At 44.7% G+C, this 15,083-nt stretch overlaps 1 protein-coding gene across 9 annotated transcripts in view; it reads left to right on the top strand.

The window, feature by feature from the left end:
- The window catches only part of DLG2 (discs large MAGUK scaffold protein 2), a 1,569,268-nt gene that overhangs the window by 1,119,579 nt on the left and 434,606 nt on the right, over window positions 1-15,083 (top strand). The window lies entirely within an intron of this gene.

Here is a 15,083-nt window from a genome sequence, read left to right as displayed (position 1 = left end):
TAATTTCCCCCACCTTCTATGAGTACATAATATTAACTGGCCATGAGGTACTCTAATTGGGACTGACAGAATGCTGAAAATACAGCCTGCCAGCTGCCCTCTGAGTCACTATCTTAGAAAGGTGCAGACCCACTGGAAGTAAGGATCCCAGTAAGCCAAAGTCTAGGTCTATTACTCCTTCCTGTTAGCTCTGATAATGGATTTTTTCCCATTGTGGTTGAATTTGACCAATAAAAACATTTGATTGCATGCCTTTCTTTTCCTTAGTTAGTATATTTAAATATACATTCAATGTTTTTCTCAGGCTCCTGACATGTAGGGGTTTGCTTGGATCTAATTTTAAATCCTGACCTAGACTTGATCTCAAGCTGATCACAGCTGACCCAGTCCAACCCTACACTTCTTCCTGAACCTGTGTCAGTGCCACCACTGAAACCTCATCTTTGGGGCTCTGCCTGGGGGGGGGCTTCCTGCTCCCCATGGCCCGGGCACATGATCTGTCTCCAGCTGCCTCCTACTCATGTCATTGACATGAAAGCTACTTGTCCCACTCCTGCTGCCACTGCTGCCTCGCTCTGCTGCATGTGCAGTGGATTGAGAAGTGCTATGACTTACCAGCACACTCACTCTGCAACACACAGAGTGCAGCAAGGTGGCAGTGGCCAGAAGGAGTGGGGCACAAAGCAGCAGTCACGCTAAAGCCATGGGCATGAAGAGGTGTTCAGAGATGACTTGACCTGAGAGGGTCAGGTTGTTTTCAGATTTGATCGAATTTGACACTTGTAACTGGGTCCCCTCAGGTTTGGATTTAATTGTAAAGCTTCTAATGTGTCCCTTTGTGTTGCAAAGCCTGGACATGTCCGGCCTAATCCTTCTCTTATAATACAAAACTGGGGGGAGGAAATGAAGTATGCTAATTCTCTTGTACAATCCAATGCAAATAATTGTGAAATAAGAATTCAGGTAATAAGTAGAGTGCGGTGATTAAAAAAATTGCCCAAAATATTTTTCAGGGGATCAAAACTGTTCACAAGTTCAGGTTTGACAATTTTTAACAAATGTGACTATAGTTTCTGCCAAAAAAACAACAAAAAAACAAAACAAAAAACATCTGAAACCAAATTTTTTAAAAATGTTCAGCCAAACCATTTTGACATTTCATTTTGCAGCATTTCAGAAATATTGATTCAAATTACTTTTCTTTTCTTTTTGTTGAGAAAAACTGAAAACAAATCAGTGTTGGTTCAAAACAAATAAAGGGGTTTTTTTTAGGTAAACAAACTGAAAATTACAAAACAAAAAAATATTCTATTCGTTTTGAACCAACACTGAATTTTTTTGGTCACTGAACTGAAAAATCAATTATTTGCTTAACTGTAGTAATAAGTAATCAAAGGAGGAGAAAAGACAACAGGGAACAATAAGAAAGCAAAGTTGGAGCTGCAGGTGGCCATGCCTGTGGACGGTCAATGATCTCTCTAAACAATGAGATTTTACAACTTTCTTTTGAAGTCACACTATACTCGTTGATTTGTTTTACTTGTGTATGGTATATGTGATATGGATTCACTAACTAGACAATAGTACCCTTTTTTTTTTCCTGAAGACTTTCACAGAAATGTGCTTTCAATATTTCTTTTCTTTCTAGAATTATTTCTGGATGATCTGTTAAACTAGTATGACCCATTTTAAGTGGTCTTCCACTCAGAATGAGTAGAAAACCATAGAGAATTTAACATAATCTAGGGCTCTTCTAATCTCCCTTCCTGTTCCCTTGGGGCTATTTGCTTTTCTTAGTGCTCATTCCCTGGATGATGTACTTGGGATAGATTTCCACTGTAAAAAATAATTCTTAGATGGTTTAGGATCTTTCTGTTGTAGTATCGTCTCTCCTAAATATATTTCTGCATAAATGAAGGGCTGTATGGAATTACGTTCAGTGTTGCTATCCTTTTCTGAGATTTGTTTTGTAGTTTGCAGATTGCTTGTGCTCAGAGTTCTCAGAATACTATAGAAAATTGTTGAGAGTCCCTTCTGTGGTGTGAAGAAAGTGTAGTATCACTGTAGAGTGAGCCTACTTTGCAGCCTTGACTAAGACATGGCTCTCACTGGTTTCATTTAAAATGTTGTTTCCGTAAGACCTGCAAGATTGGGCCTTTTTGTTTTCGTAAATACAGTAGTAAGTTAAAAGAGAAATCTATCATTTTTAACTACCAAGCCCAGTGGTCCCCAACCTTTTTGTCTGGCAGGCGCCAGACGAAGGACCGTGGCGGCGTTGGAACATCCGCTGAAATGCCGCTGAATTTCTGCGGCATTTCGGCGGCGACACCTCTCGATGACGTCATTTGTCGGCGGCAAGTGGCATCATCGAGGGGTGTCACTGCCGAAATGCCGCAGAAATTTGGTGGCATTTTGGCAGATGCTCCACTGCTGGCCAGGACCCAGGCACATTTAGATGCCCCCATGGGTGCAATTGCGCCCGCGGGCACCGTGTTGGGGACCCCGACCAAGCCAGATTTAAAGGGTACTCTCTCTGTACTTCAGATGGTAGCAGATAACAGTGGTCACCATGAAAATGTCAACACCATTCCCTCATAGTTATTTCCTGTTCAAAGTCATTTTTCTTGCAGTTGTAGGTTCAGTAGTATTGGGCATTGAATGCAGCTTGGCAACCCTTAGCACTGTTACTTTGGAGGGTATTGTACAAACAGATACTTAGTTCTGGTTTGTGATGATTTGCACCCTCTAAAATTTGCTTTGAATTTCAGGTTGAAAACAAGATTTATATTGTTTTATTGAAGTCATTTGGAACAATAGAGTCTTTTCAGTTTTGAACGAAACCCTAAATTCCTGATCATACATAAGGAGGATTGGGATTTGAGTCTTATGAGTAAGACACTGAACTGGGACGCCAGAAATATGAATGTTTTTATTTGAAGTTGTTCATAATGTGGCAGTCTGGGGAATATCAGGAAAGACACTGTGGATCTATGGTTGTTCACAGACACAGTTTAGAACTGTTTCTCCTTGAAAATATACTTTTTAGCTTCCTTAGTATCAATAGCCATATTTTTAAAAGTGGTCACTATTTTCAGTTATAGCTACTGATGCTCAGCATTTATGAAAATCAGGTCAAATATAACTCAAGTTGGGCAATGAGAATTGTGACTGCTTTTGAGAATATCGGCCCAAACATGCATCAGAGACCTCTAAAATGTGTAGTTATAAGATCAACATTAATAGCTGCTGTAATTTTTGTCATCTGTATATATCAGTAGTAGATGCACGCAGCCCGTCAGGGTAATCTGCTGGCAGGCCGCGAGACAGTTTGTTTACTTTGACCGTCCTCAGGCACGGCCGCTTGCAGCTCCCAGTGGCCATGGTTCTGTGTTCCCAGCCAATAGGAACTGCAGGAAGCAGTGTGGACTGTAGGGACATGCTGGCTGCCGCTTCCTGCAGCTCCCATTGGCCGGGAACAACAAACCACGGCCACCGGGAGCTGTGGGTGGCCATGCATGTGGACGATCAATGTAAACAAACTGTCTCACAGCTCGCCAATGGATTACCTTGATGGGCCATGTGCAGCCTGCAGCCCGTAGGTTGCCCACCACTGATATGTGGTTAATTGGTTATACCACTTAAAACTGATAGACATTTTCTAGTCGTTCTACTGCAGTATATGTACAGTACCTGTAGCTGTGTATTTTTACCATAGTGTAAAAAACTAAAATAGTTGATCTTTGGGGAGATATTACAAGAAGAATCATTTCATTGTAGTATTGTGCTTAATAGTCAGCTAAGGGGCTGCCAGCCATTCTGACTTAACCAGCTTTGGCCATAGGGTTGCCAACTTTCTACTCGCACAAAACCGAACACCTTTGCCTCACCCCCCTGCCCTGCTCCTCCTCTGAGGTCTCATCTCTTATCCAAGGCCACACCTCTGCTCACACCTCCCCCCACCCATCGCTTGCTCTCCCCACCCTCACTCACTCATTTTCACCAGGCTGGCTCAGGGTGAGGTCACCAGCTGGGGGTGCAGGCTCTGGGGTGGAGCTGGCCATGAGGGGCTTGGGGTGCAGGAGGGTGCTCCGGGCTGGGAGGGGTTTGGAGGGCAGGAGGGGGATCAGGGCTGGGGCAGAGAGTTGGGGTGTAGGGGTCAGAGGTGCAGGATCAAGGTGGCGCTGCTCCCGCAGCTCCCATTTGCCACAGTTACTGGCAAATGGGAGCTGCAGGGCTTGCGCTTGGGGCAGGGGAGAATATGGAGCCCCCTGTCTGCCCCTCTGCATAGGAGCCGGAAGGGGGACATGCTGCTGCTTCCGGGAGCCACACAGAGCCACGGCAGGCAAAGAGCTTCCCTTAGCCCTGATCCACCGCTGACCAAACCTCTAATGGTCAAACACCGGACATCTGGTGACTCTGGCCAGCTCTGCTTCTTCCCAGAACTCATTCTTGGCCAAATTTGTAAATTGTTGTGTAGCCTGAGGGCATCAGCCTTACATTTCAGTATAAGAATAAATTCAAGGTCCAATTCATGCCCAAAGATGGGATTAGAAACGTTTCATCAGCTTCCCCTCTCCTCCTGTGAATTAACTCCTGCTTTCTCTTCCCTGCTCCTTTCCTGTAGTCTCCAGACATAATACAGAGAGCACAGTGGAGCAACTTTAAAGCAAGAGCTGTGCAACAATTGAGAGGCTGGCAAACCTTCCCTAACTGCTAGCCAGAGAACAATCGCATGAGTCATCAACTACTTAGAGGGGAGATTGCAATTAACACCGGGCCAGGGGATAGGGCGGCCACCTTCCCTTATTTCTTTGTCTTATAAAACCTAGCACAATTGGAACTGGAAAAAAAAATGCTACATAATCCATACAGCCACAACATTTGGCTATGGAATTTCATTACTTTAGTGGATCTCAATTTAATACAAGCAAGAACAAATGCTCCAGCTAGTCACATTACAGACTGTCCCAGTTTTAGCATATTGATTCAGCACCATCGCCTAGAACTATATTTCACTGATAGGCATGACTTCTCACATTAGACTTTTCTATCTTGCAAGAAACCATGCCTATCAGTGTAGGTTAGTTTCTGCCAGCGGCACTGAATTGATATCCCTAAATTGAGAGTCTCTTTAATAGAACTAGTTGTCATTTTGTTATTTTAATACATTATTGCTCCTACTGAATAGTGGAAATAAAAAGAGGTGAGTGATATAAGTTCCTTTGTTTTCGTCAGACTTAAAATCATATCCTCTAGTTTGATTAGGAGTAAGTCTGTATCACCATTCTGTTCATTATGCGATGTCTCATGGAACAAAAAATGCATTAGCCCACTTATCTCCTTTGGGCCCCAACGTCTTACAACTGATCTGCCCAGACTGTCAATTTTACTTCCCAATTTTCAAAGAGCAGGAAGGCAGCTCCTTCCATTTTATAAAAAAAACCTAACACTTGTTTCTTGTGATTTCAAAGGAAAATAGCTTTTTGATTACACAGGACACCTTTGCTCTGACAGTCTAGCCTGTGACTGACTATTTTCTGGTTGCAGGGGAGAAGTGAAGTAGGCCTACTACACAGCTTATTACAATAGCAGTCAAGTGGTTTGAAGAAAATATGCTTTTTTGAGAGTGTATAGGTTTTCTAGACTATTCCTTCACCATCCCATAGGAATAGTGTTGCTTGGCTAAGTGTAAGGCAAATGTGTCCATTGCAGTTACTGTCCTAAATGATAGATATGCTGCTTTGGTTCTTCAGTAAACAATATGCATCCCAAGAATAAGTGTCATGCTGTGCATTGCTTCATCTTTGTCAAACACAAAATCCTGTACAATACTTTTGCAAAGGGTAATGGTTTTGATACGATAATATGAAATAGCTGCAATATTTGCTACATTCCAACACCCTAGCATTTTTCTCAGGCGGGGGAAGAGACTTAAGGCTATCTCTTCTTCAGTGTGTCCTTGCCATCAGAACATGGTTATTGTATAGCATTATGCAACAAAGTGTGGTAATGACATTTGGATGTAATTACATTTGGCCAAATTCAACCCTGCCTGTAACCAATTGTTAATCAGTTGACTTCAGTGAAGTTGTTCCTGCTTTAAATAAGGCTGTTTGGCCTAAATGTGTTTTCACTCTTTTTTTAGACTGTGGATGTCCTGTTGGATTCAGAATCTTCCTTTGGCATCAGGATGATTTTTGAAATAGAAGAGGCAAATCTAACAAGTTTCTCCTGTTGTTTTCATTTTACAGTAGAATAAGGCAGAGATCATATTGTAATACTGACATAGAATTCAAATTATTTATTGGGAAACTGCAAGTAACAACTCCAGCACCAAAGGCAGGACTTAATTTCTTAGTAATTCTCCCTCCTCCCAACATAACATGCAAGACAACAAGTTATCACTAAGATAAAGATATAACACCCCCTGTTGATGGTGGTGCTGTCTATACTGGTCATTACAATACTTATATGCTAATGATGAGAAAACTGCAGCAAAGTCTGATTTTGGTAATATTTTTAAAAAGTCACCTAATTCTTAATAATTCTCCCCCAGTTATTAACTTCCTGGAATAATAATTTAAAGTGGCATCTACTCATAATAAATTATAACCATCTGTTTTTATAAGTCATTCGTGAAGCATGAGGTCTCTACGGAAATTACAGCACTCTCTGCATCCTCATCATTGTAAGTATTTCTGAAGTGGTGCAGTAGCAATTTTCAAGTGCAATGCTGCCTTTTAATAGCCAGTTGAGATGGCTGTAAAAATACAACCATGAACATTAAGATCATTACTAAACTGCTGCAGAAATACTTACTGAAGATGCGGACCCAGCAGAACGCTATTCATCTTAAGGAATTGTGCCTGCAACAGAGCAGAAGGATAGGGAAAGAAGAATTTGCAGATCAGATTGGAAGCAAAAGAGCTTTTAAAACAAATAGTTTTAATAAAAACAGATGAAAACCTGGAATTGTTTTTTGCTGTGTTACACAGCAATCTGTTCTCCACAAAAACCACCATTTCCCCTGTTGTGGTTCTTCCTGCAGCTCTGAAAATACTGGAGGATTTTTCATCCTGTATTTGCAGCCCTCGTGACAGTAGAGCAGAGCTCCATGTGTATGGGCTCCATGTTTATGACAGAGATGGCGGACAGTGAGAAGTGCCATGCGGGTTTCTGAGATTTAAAGAAAAAGGTGCAAAAATTGTAGGAAATGGATAGCAGTATGTGATGCATAAAGTTGCATGATGGGAGTTTGACCTTTTGCTCCCATTCACCCCATGTGACTCATTTCTTTCCTACCATGAATCACCATGTTTTCCCAAAAGACAGCACACTGGATGATGGAAAGTTTCACACTGGCATAACCTACCCTTGGGTGCACCACACTGTGCATCAATACAAGCATGCCTAGTGACTAAACGTAATGCTGCTGGAAGGAGCCAAGTATGCATGTGCACAAGGAATATACTAACTGCAATGATTTTATGCCAGCCTAATTTGCCTTGAACAAAGTTGGTAGCATAGTCATGGCTTTAGGCCTGTGAATGGGAGATGCGGGAAAGACCAATGTCCAAACTGTGGGGTCATACTTAATACCTTTGCGGGATCTGTGATACCTTTGTCTGTATCATGAAAAAAAGACTCACAAAGCAAAACAACAAACAAAAGATTGTTCCACGCATGTTAGAGATGAAAACTCAAGAGTTTGAGGGGGGTGAAGGAGACAGTTTCTTCATTTATCACCACCAACTTTTCTTCCTTTTTTAAACTTCCCTTCCTAGTAAAGTCCATCTGTTCTGGGACATGTACCAGATATATTGTAAGTAGAATGCTGTTTTTGTTATGATGAATGACAGTGAATAGTCAATGGAAAGTAAATGAGAATGACTCTCTAGCCTGGTGGTTAGGACAATCAGCTAGGGTTTGGGAGACTCTAGTCTTTGCTCCAATGACTATTTACAAAGTGGAACAGCTTCAACAGGAGAGATTGAGAAAGCCCCATACCAGCATATCTCATATGCTGGTGACTAGAGCACCCTTCTGCAACGTGGGGAACCCAAACTCAAAGCCCTTTTCAACATCAGGCAAATGGAGGAATTGAATTCAGGTATCTCACATTCCAGGTGAATTCTCTAACCATTGTGCTAAAAGCTAGAAGGAACGTTAGCTGAACATTGCAGCTCTGTGACTACATGGTTCACAAATTGACACTGCTCTATTGAGAGACATTGGTGGTGTGAATATAAAACAAAGGCGAAAATAAAACAAGTGATATTATAGTACAGGGACTTGCCCATTTAGCTAGATTTTTGTAGATTATCAATAATGTGTTAGGAATCCAACATCTTTCCTGAGATGTGTTAGAGAGACCACGTGGTTTCAGTGAAATACTGCTATACTATAAAATGTACCTCCAGAAAGAATGGATTATATTTAATAAAAATTATTTCGTTTTGGAACTATATCTAATTATTTTAAATATGCGTGTAATAATGGAATACTCTTAGAGAAGGAACAGTAACATTGGCAGTCAGTCAGGATCCCTCAACCTTCTGCGAAAGTGTGAAAATCAGAGTTTCAGAACATTACAGAATCTTAAATACAGATTAGGCAATGATTTAGATTTCATTTTAAAAAAATACAAGTGGGGTGGTGATTGAAATACTATTTAGAGGCCTATTTTAAAAAAAATTAGATTGTGAACATAATTCTTCTGCTGTCTGAAACAAGGAGAAAGATGAGTAAATGGGTTTTGGGAATGTATGAGAGAAACAGTTGATTCAGTTAGAATTCAGCTACCAAATGATATGGGGGACTATTTGCATTCTGAACGTTCCTCTTGCTGTACCCAGGTTCCTCCAGTAGCTCGTACACTCCTGCTGCATCTTCACTATTGTGAAGCTTTGTTTGTAATTGCAGGAAGTTTAAATGAAAATGAGATTACAACTCCTACTTTGAATTTTGTATAGATGGATCCAAGCTACAAAGTGCGAGATTTGCATCTGTTTTTTTTAGTTTGGGCCCATTTCTCATTGGTTTAGAACTAGTTTGCCCAACTACTTTGGAAAGCTGCTTTTCCTTTATCATCTTTTTTTTAACTTTTATGTTAATTATTCCCAGAATTTGCAGCCTCTCTTTTTTTAACAGATGTGTTTTAGATGGACCAGCTATTTTAAGGGAATTCCTTTCTCAGCTGTCACTTCAGGGCAATAATTCCGATGGTATAAAGTACTCTCCCACCTGCCAGCTGGTTAGCCAGGACATCTGTGGGAGGGTTTCTTTTCCATTTACTTGCCCTCCTCTGCAGAGAGGCTCCCTTAAGATCTTTTCATGCCAGAAATTCTCTCTTCTGCTGGTGGCAAGGAGGCTCCTCTTTCTCTACATGAAAGATTGTTACTTTTCAGACAACCTACAATAGAATATAAATTCTTTCTTGGTACAGTACATTTTAACAAGAGTTGAAAACTATGTTAAAAAGGCAAAATGGAAGACTTGATCTCCTGCTTTTAGCCAGTCACTCCTGAGATGAATAGCAACTTTGGGACCAGTACAGAGACAGAGCTTCTGGGTGGGCAGAGGGAGTTTGTTGTGTCACATTGATATTAACAGGTATTTATATAGTGCTTCAAAAACATGAAACCCGGCGTTTTAGAATTATATAATATTAGAGTTGGAAGAGACCTCAGGAGATCATCCAGTCCAATCCCCTGCTCAAAGCAGGACCAACGCCATTATTGTACACATCAGCGTAGGCTTTTATGTTTTCAACAATGATCTGTGTGGCCCTTAAGAAGCAGTTTTTCTGGATTGTACAATTAGTTCTCTCCAATCCCTCACCTTGGGTGGAGGCGACGGTTGCAGTGCAGGACCTTAAGAGTGCAAGGGGATGATAAAATCGGACATAATGGCAAGGGATTCTTAGGAATCCATGAACGATGTACACATCCTTTGCCTAAGCAAAAGAGCCAATTTCCTTATGATATTTCTGAAAGCTTTTCTTTGGCAAATGGTAGTTGCAAGTATGAGATCAGTTTGTTGTTGCTCCAGATTATTTGTTGTTGTTTTGCAGTCCACAAAAATGTGCCATGAGTTTAACAGAACAAATGGAAAAACATAGTTTCCCATTGTCATGGGGTCTACTCACTGTTGGTATGCCTCCTCCTGATTGCTCTGGGGATTAGCTCCATTCAGGCCCAATGCTGATGTCTTTGCCCTGTGTGTCTCTCTCGCTCTTGGACTTTGGGTATTCTTTCTTCATGACTCAAGCCTCTGGCTAGATCATGGTACAGTCTTCCCCTCCTGGGGTATCAAAGTCCCACTGCATCAGCAGCCCAAGGCCGGCTCCAGTGCTGCTTTCCCAGCAATTGGTAGTGGAACCCAGGCCCACCCACTACTCCGTGTTCCAATCTAGTGACCCCTTATCTGGTCTGCTTTACCTCAGACCCTGGTGCTCTTTCCTTGAACTCCTTTCTACAACTTCTGGCTCCCCTACTCTGGGTGTACCAGCTCAAACTACCTCCTCCCAGGGAGTAACTGCAGACTACTGAACTCCGTAGCCTCAAACCCACCTCCCTAATCCCAGAGAGTGACTGCAGCCTGCTTCCCCTTCAGCTCCTTTCTTCTGACAATTTCCTGGCTTTATACCAGCCCCTGCTGTTCCTTCTCAGCTGGGCTCCATTATGTATCAATTCTTCAAACCCCGATCTCTCCCAGGTGCAGCCAATCAGATTAATTAAACTCACTTGGCCTGCTCTAACTTGTATGGAGTGGACACTCCATTATTCCCACCACCAAAAATGCAAGGGGATATGGATGGAGTGAAGAAGGATAAATGTAGCTAATTTTAAAGAGTGGAATTTTACCAAGCAGTGACCTCTAGCATATTGTGAGCTGTAGGAAATGTCTTAGTAATATAATAACTGTATGTCTCTCTGTGTATGTGCTGTCTTGGCTAAATTAAACCCAAACAAAGCTGATTTAGTCACAGTTTGTTGTTATTAAACAAATCCACACTAAAGAAAACCTCTCTGTCAGTTGCTTTTGGTGCATCCTCTCTAGGGGTTCCAGCTTTCTCCTAACTGGTCCCTTTCAATTCACTTACAGTTAGACCAGTCCATAAACTCTTAACCTAAATTGAGTCCATCAGCCCTTAACTTCCAGGACTTGCAGTCTTCTTTAATTTCCTTGTCAGTTTCTTAGACACATCCTGACATAATGCCATTGCCCCTCTGTTATCCCAGATGTTTCTACTTCTTTTTCCCTGTTCCCTCCTTTATAGCTGGGCTTGTTTTCTTTATTGGCCTCATCTGTGGGTGCATTTCTCCAGAAGTGGCAGTTCTGAGGGGGTGTGGTCAGTCTGACTGCATGTAAGCAGGGAAGACTCTCCTCTCCCTCCTGCATATGCTCAGTATGGGGTTTGTAAACCCCACTATACCCTCTCACTAAACATATAATCACAGTTAATTTTATCAATTAATTGGTTATTGATTACTGACAATTAATTATCAACAGTAGGCAATATGGTAAAGGTGAAATTCATCCATAGTTTATAGGTACTAGGAGTAATAGTCATGCCTGCTAAAAATCACCAAATGTCTGAGCTACCATCTTACAAATTGTTTCTCCTGTGCTTGGAAAGATACTAAAAATTCTACAGTAGCAAGTGCTACCCACACAGTAATGTCATGGAAATAGCCATAATTTGTTTATGCACCGTCACCACCCGCAGAATGTTGACATGAGGGATGCTTTTGTGAGGAGGATTACGTAGATAATGATACAAATTGTCCTTGCCCAAAAAGCATGAAAGACAAACACTGAATGGAAAAAAGAAAAATAGCCAAGCCATAACATTGTGGAAATAACTGCTGTGACTACAAGAGATTAAGTATAAACAATTTCCTTTGCTTGCCCTTGACAGTGATTTTGTATTTTGGTTGCCTTCTGTTTGATTTATTTCTGTCTAAGAGACATAGGAGCCACTATTACAATAGCATCCTCTCTACATCTGTAAATGTTAATGAATATGTGAACTAAATATTGCCACGACAGTTTGGTGTTAATTCACATCCAGTACGACCTACCTGTTTTCTGGACTTCTCTGTTATCAGAAACGGGATCATATCCCTCCTGGACAAGTGGTTTGGACAGACAGCTGGCTGTCTTTGCAAAGACTCTTTGACTCTACTGGACTTCCTACTTTAACTCTAGGCCTCAGCTACTGCGCTTTAGACAGCATGCCTTCACTCAGACGCAGCCCCTTTAATGCTGAATCTGAACTTTGTACCCAGCGCTTGGGTCTTGCTCTCAGGACGCTGTTTTCCTATAAATAAGATCATGGGCTTGCAGGCTTTGAAGTCTTGATTTACTGAGTCCACTGAGTCAGAGCCCTTGATTAAATAAATGCCTAATAGTTTCAAGGTTTGAGGTAGCCTTAGAGATTTCAGATAATCGGGTTGTGCCAGCATTCACCTTCTGCCTTACATAGTCTTTCCTTTTTTCAACAATATTATGAGGTTGTAGCGAGGAGGTCTCACTCCCCACCGCGCCTGAGAGGGACAAGCCAGAACAGGCGTGGCAGGGAGCGGAGCCACCATCACCTGTCCTTGCCCCCTGGAAGTCAAGGGGCGGGACAGGAAGTATAAAAGCCCGGCCCCGGCGCTCAGTTGGAGAAAGGCTGCCGGAGAGGACAGATGCTGGTGCCCGAGCTCCCACCAGGCCCAGCCTGCCCTGTGCTCTGTACCCGGAGGAGCGCTGGCCTGACCTGCCCCATGCACAGTACCCAGAGGAGCGCTGGCCTGACCTGCCCCATGCACAGTACCCGGAGGAGCGCTGGCCTGACCTGCCCCCTGCTCGGTACCCAGAGGAGCGCTGGCCTGACCTACCCCATGCACAGTACCCGGAGGAGCGCTGGCCTGACCTGCCCCGTGCTCGGTACCCGGAGGAGCGCTAGCCTGACCTACCCCATGCTCGGTACCCGGAGGAGCGCTGGCCTGACCTGCGCCGTGCTCGGTACCCGGAGGAGCGCTGGCCTGACCTGCGCCGTGCTCGGTACCCGGAGGAGCGCTGGCCTGACCTGCCCCGTGCTCGGTACTTAGAGGAGCGCTGGCCTGACCTGCCCCGTGCTCGGTACCCGGAGGAGCGCTGCCTGACCTGCCCCGTGCTCGGTACCCGGAGGAGCGCTGGCCTGACCTGCCCCATGCTCGGTACTTAGAGGAGCGCTGGCCTGACCTGCCCCGTGCTCGGTACTTAGAGGAGCGCTGGCCTGACCTGCCCCGTGCTCGGTACCCGGAGGAGCGCTGGCCTGACCTGCCCCGTGCTCGGTACCCGGAGGAGCGCTGGCCTGACCTGCCCGACGCCCGGCATCTAGAAGAGCTGCCTGAGCCACCCCACACCCGTACACAGAGGAATGACCTGGAGTTCCCGACGCCCGGTATCCTGAGGAGCCCATGGTCTGGGACCCACCGGACGGCGCCGGCGGATGGCACGTATCCAGTGGGGGGGGAGGTTGGAAGTGGCCCGGGGGCAGCTGACCCCAGTCAGGCTGCAGATTCACCTGAGCCTATGTCAGTGTATTTCGGTCTGGATCCCCACTGACCGTCAGCGGTGTTAGCTGCTACTAGGGCCCAGGTGCAGTGGGAGGACCTGCGTTCCTCCTGCCACCCTTCCAAGGGTGGCAGACTCCTCCCTCCCCCTGGCCTGAGGAGGCCATTCAGACTGGTTGTTTGCTCAGCCCCTCCTGAAGGGCCTGAGCCCTGCCCCGCCCTGAGCCAGGGGCTGGGCTTTATACACCTGAACTGTGTATTGTTACTCAGCCCTGCAGCAGAGGGCTTGAACTGCCAGCTAACTGTATATTGTTGCTCGGCCCTGCAGCAGAGGGCTTGAGCTCCCAACTAACCGTGTATTGTTGCTCAGCCCTGCAGCAGAGGGCTTGAGCTCCCAGCTCACTGTGTACTGTTGCTCAGCCCTGCAGCAGAGGGCCTGAGCCCCGAAGTGACTGTATATTGCTGCTCAGCCCTGAGACAAAGGGCCTGAGCCCCAAAGTGACTGTATATTGCTGCTCAGCGCTGAGACAAAGGGCCTGAGCTCCCAACTGACTGTATACTGTTGCTCAGCCTTGCAGCCAAAGGCCTGAGCTCTTAATTAACTGTGTGTTGTTGCTCTGCCTTGCCGCAGACGGCCGGAGCCCCCAAGTGACTGTGCATTGTCGCTCAGCCCTGAAGCAAAGGGCAGGACCCGGGCCGACAGAGTGTGGTGAGCCGGTGTGGCTCCCCTCCGCCCTCAGGCAGGGTTGAGCCCCGGTCCCACCCTTCTACAGAGGTGTAGTTACATTGGCTTCCAAATACTGAGACACTGTACATGCTCACTGAGTTCTAGTATGGTTCCCCAGACAGTTATTAACAGGGACTTTTCATCAGTTTTATATGTTAGGACCATATTATAGACCAATGGTTCTCAACCTTTTCAGACTCAAGATTCATTTGTAAATGTTTATGGCCTGTCGCAACCCAGTAAATAGTCTGGGGGTGGAGGCCCTGGGGTGGTTTTGGTCAGGTCCTGCCCCACGTGGAGGTTGGGTCCTGCCCGGAATTTATCCACAGTGGAAGCTCCTGCAGCTCCTGTACTGAGGGGCTGGCAGGGCTTGGCTCTCAGCTCTGGGGTTGCAGCACTGCTGAGGTTTGGCCCCACCCCTCTGACTGGATCAAATTTGTGTTAGTAGGTTGTGACCTAGTTCATGCTGTTGCCGTGCCACTGACTCAAATTCGGCTTATCCAGACTCCCATCATTATGATGTCTGGGCCAAACCTGAGTGACGCTGGGACCCCAGAGGTTGCAGTGCCTGGAGGCGAGCCCAGCCAGCCCTGTGGGAGGAGCTACAGGAGCTGCCATGACCCTTTGAAAAATTCTGACAACCCAATTTTGGGTCCTGACCCAGGGGTTGAGAAACCCTGCTATAAACTACCTAGGGAGATTAATAGCAGAGTCTTAACACAGATGTCTGAAAAGCCCTGATGACGATGTCCAGGGAAACCACATTGATCAAAGAAAACCTGCTATATAACTATTCCTGAGACAACCAT

Source organism: Gopherus evgoodei, chromosome 1 (assembly GCF_007399415.2).
Source record: "Gopherus evgoodei ecotype Sinaloan lineage chromosome 1, rGopEvg1_v1.p, whole genome shotgun sequence".
In the NCBI taxonomy this organism is placed as follows: domain Eukaryota; kingdom Metazoa; phylum Chordata; order Testudines; family Testudinidae; genus Gopherus; species Gopherus evgoodei.
Note: the sequence above shows the minus strand (reverse complement) of the source record. Positions and strands in the feature narration are given on the sequence as shown.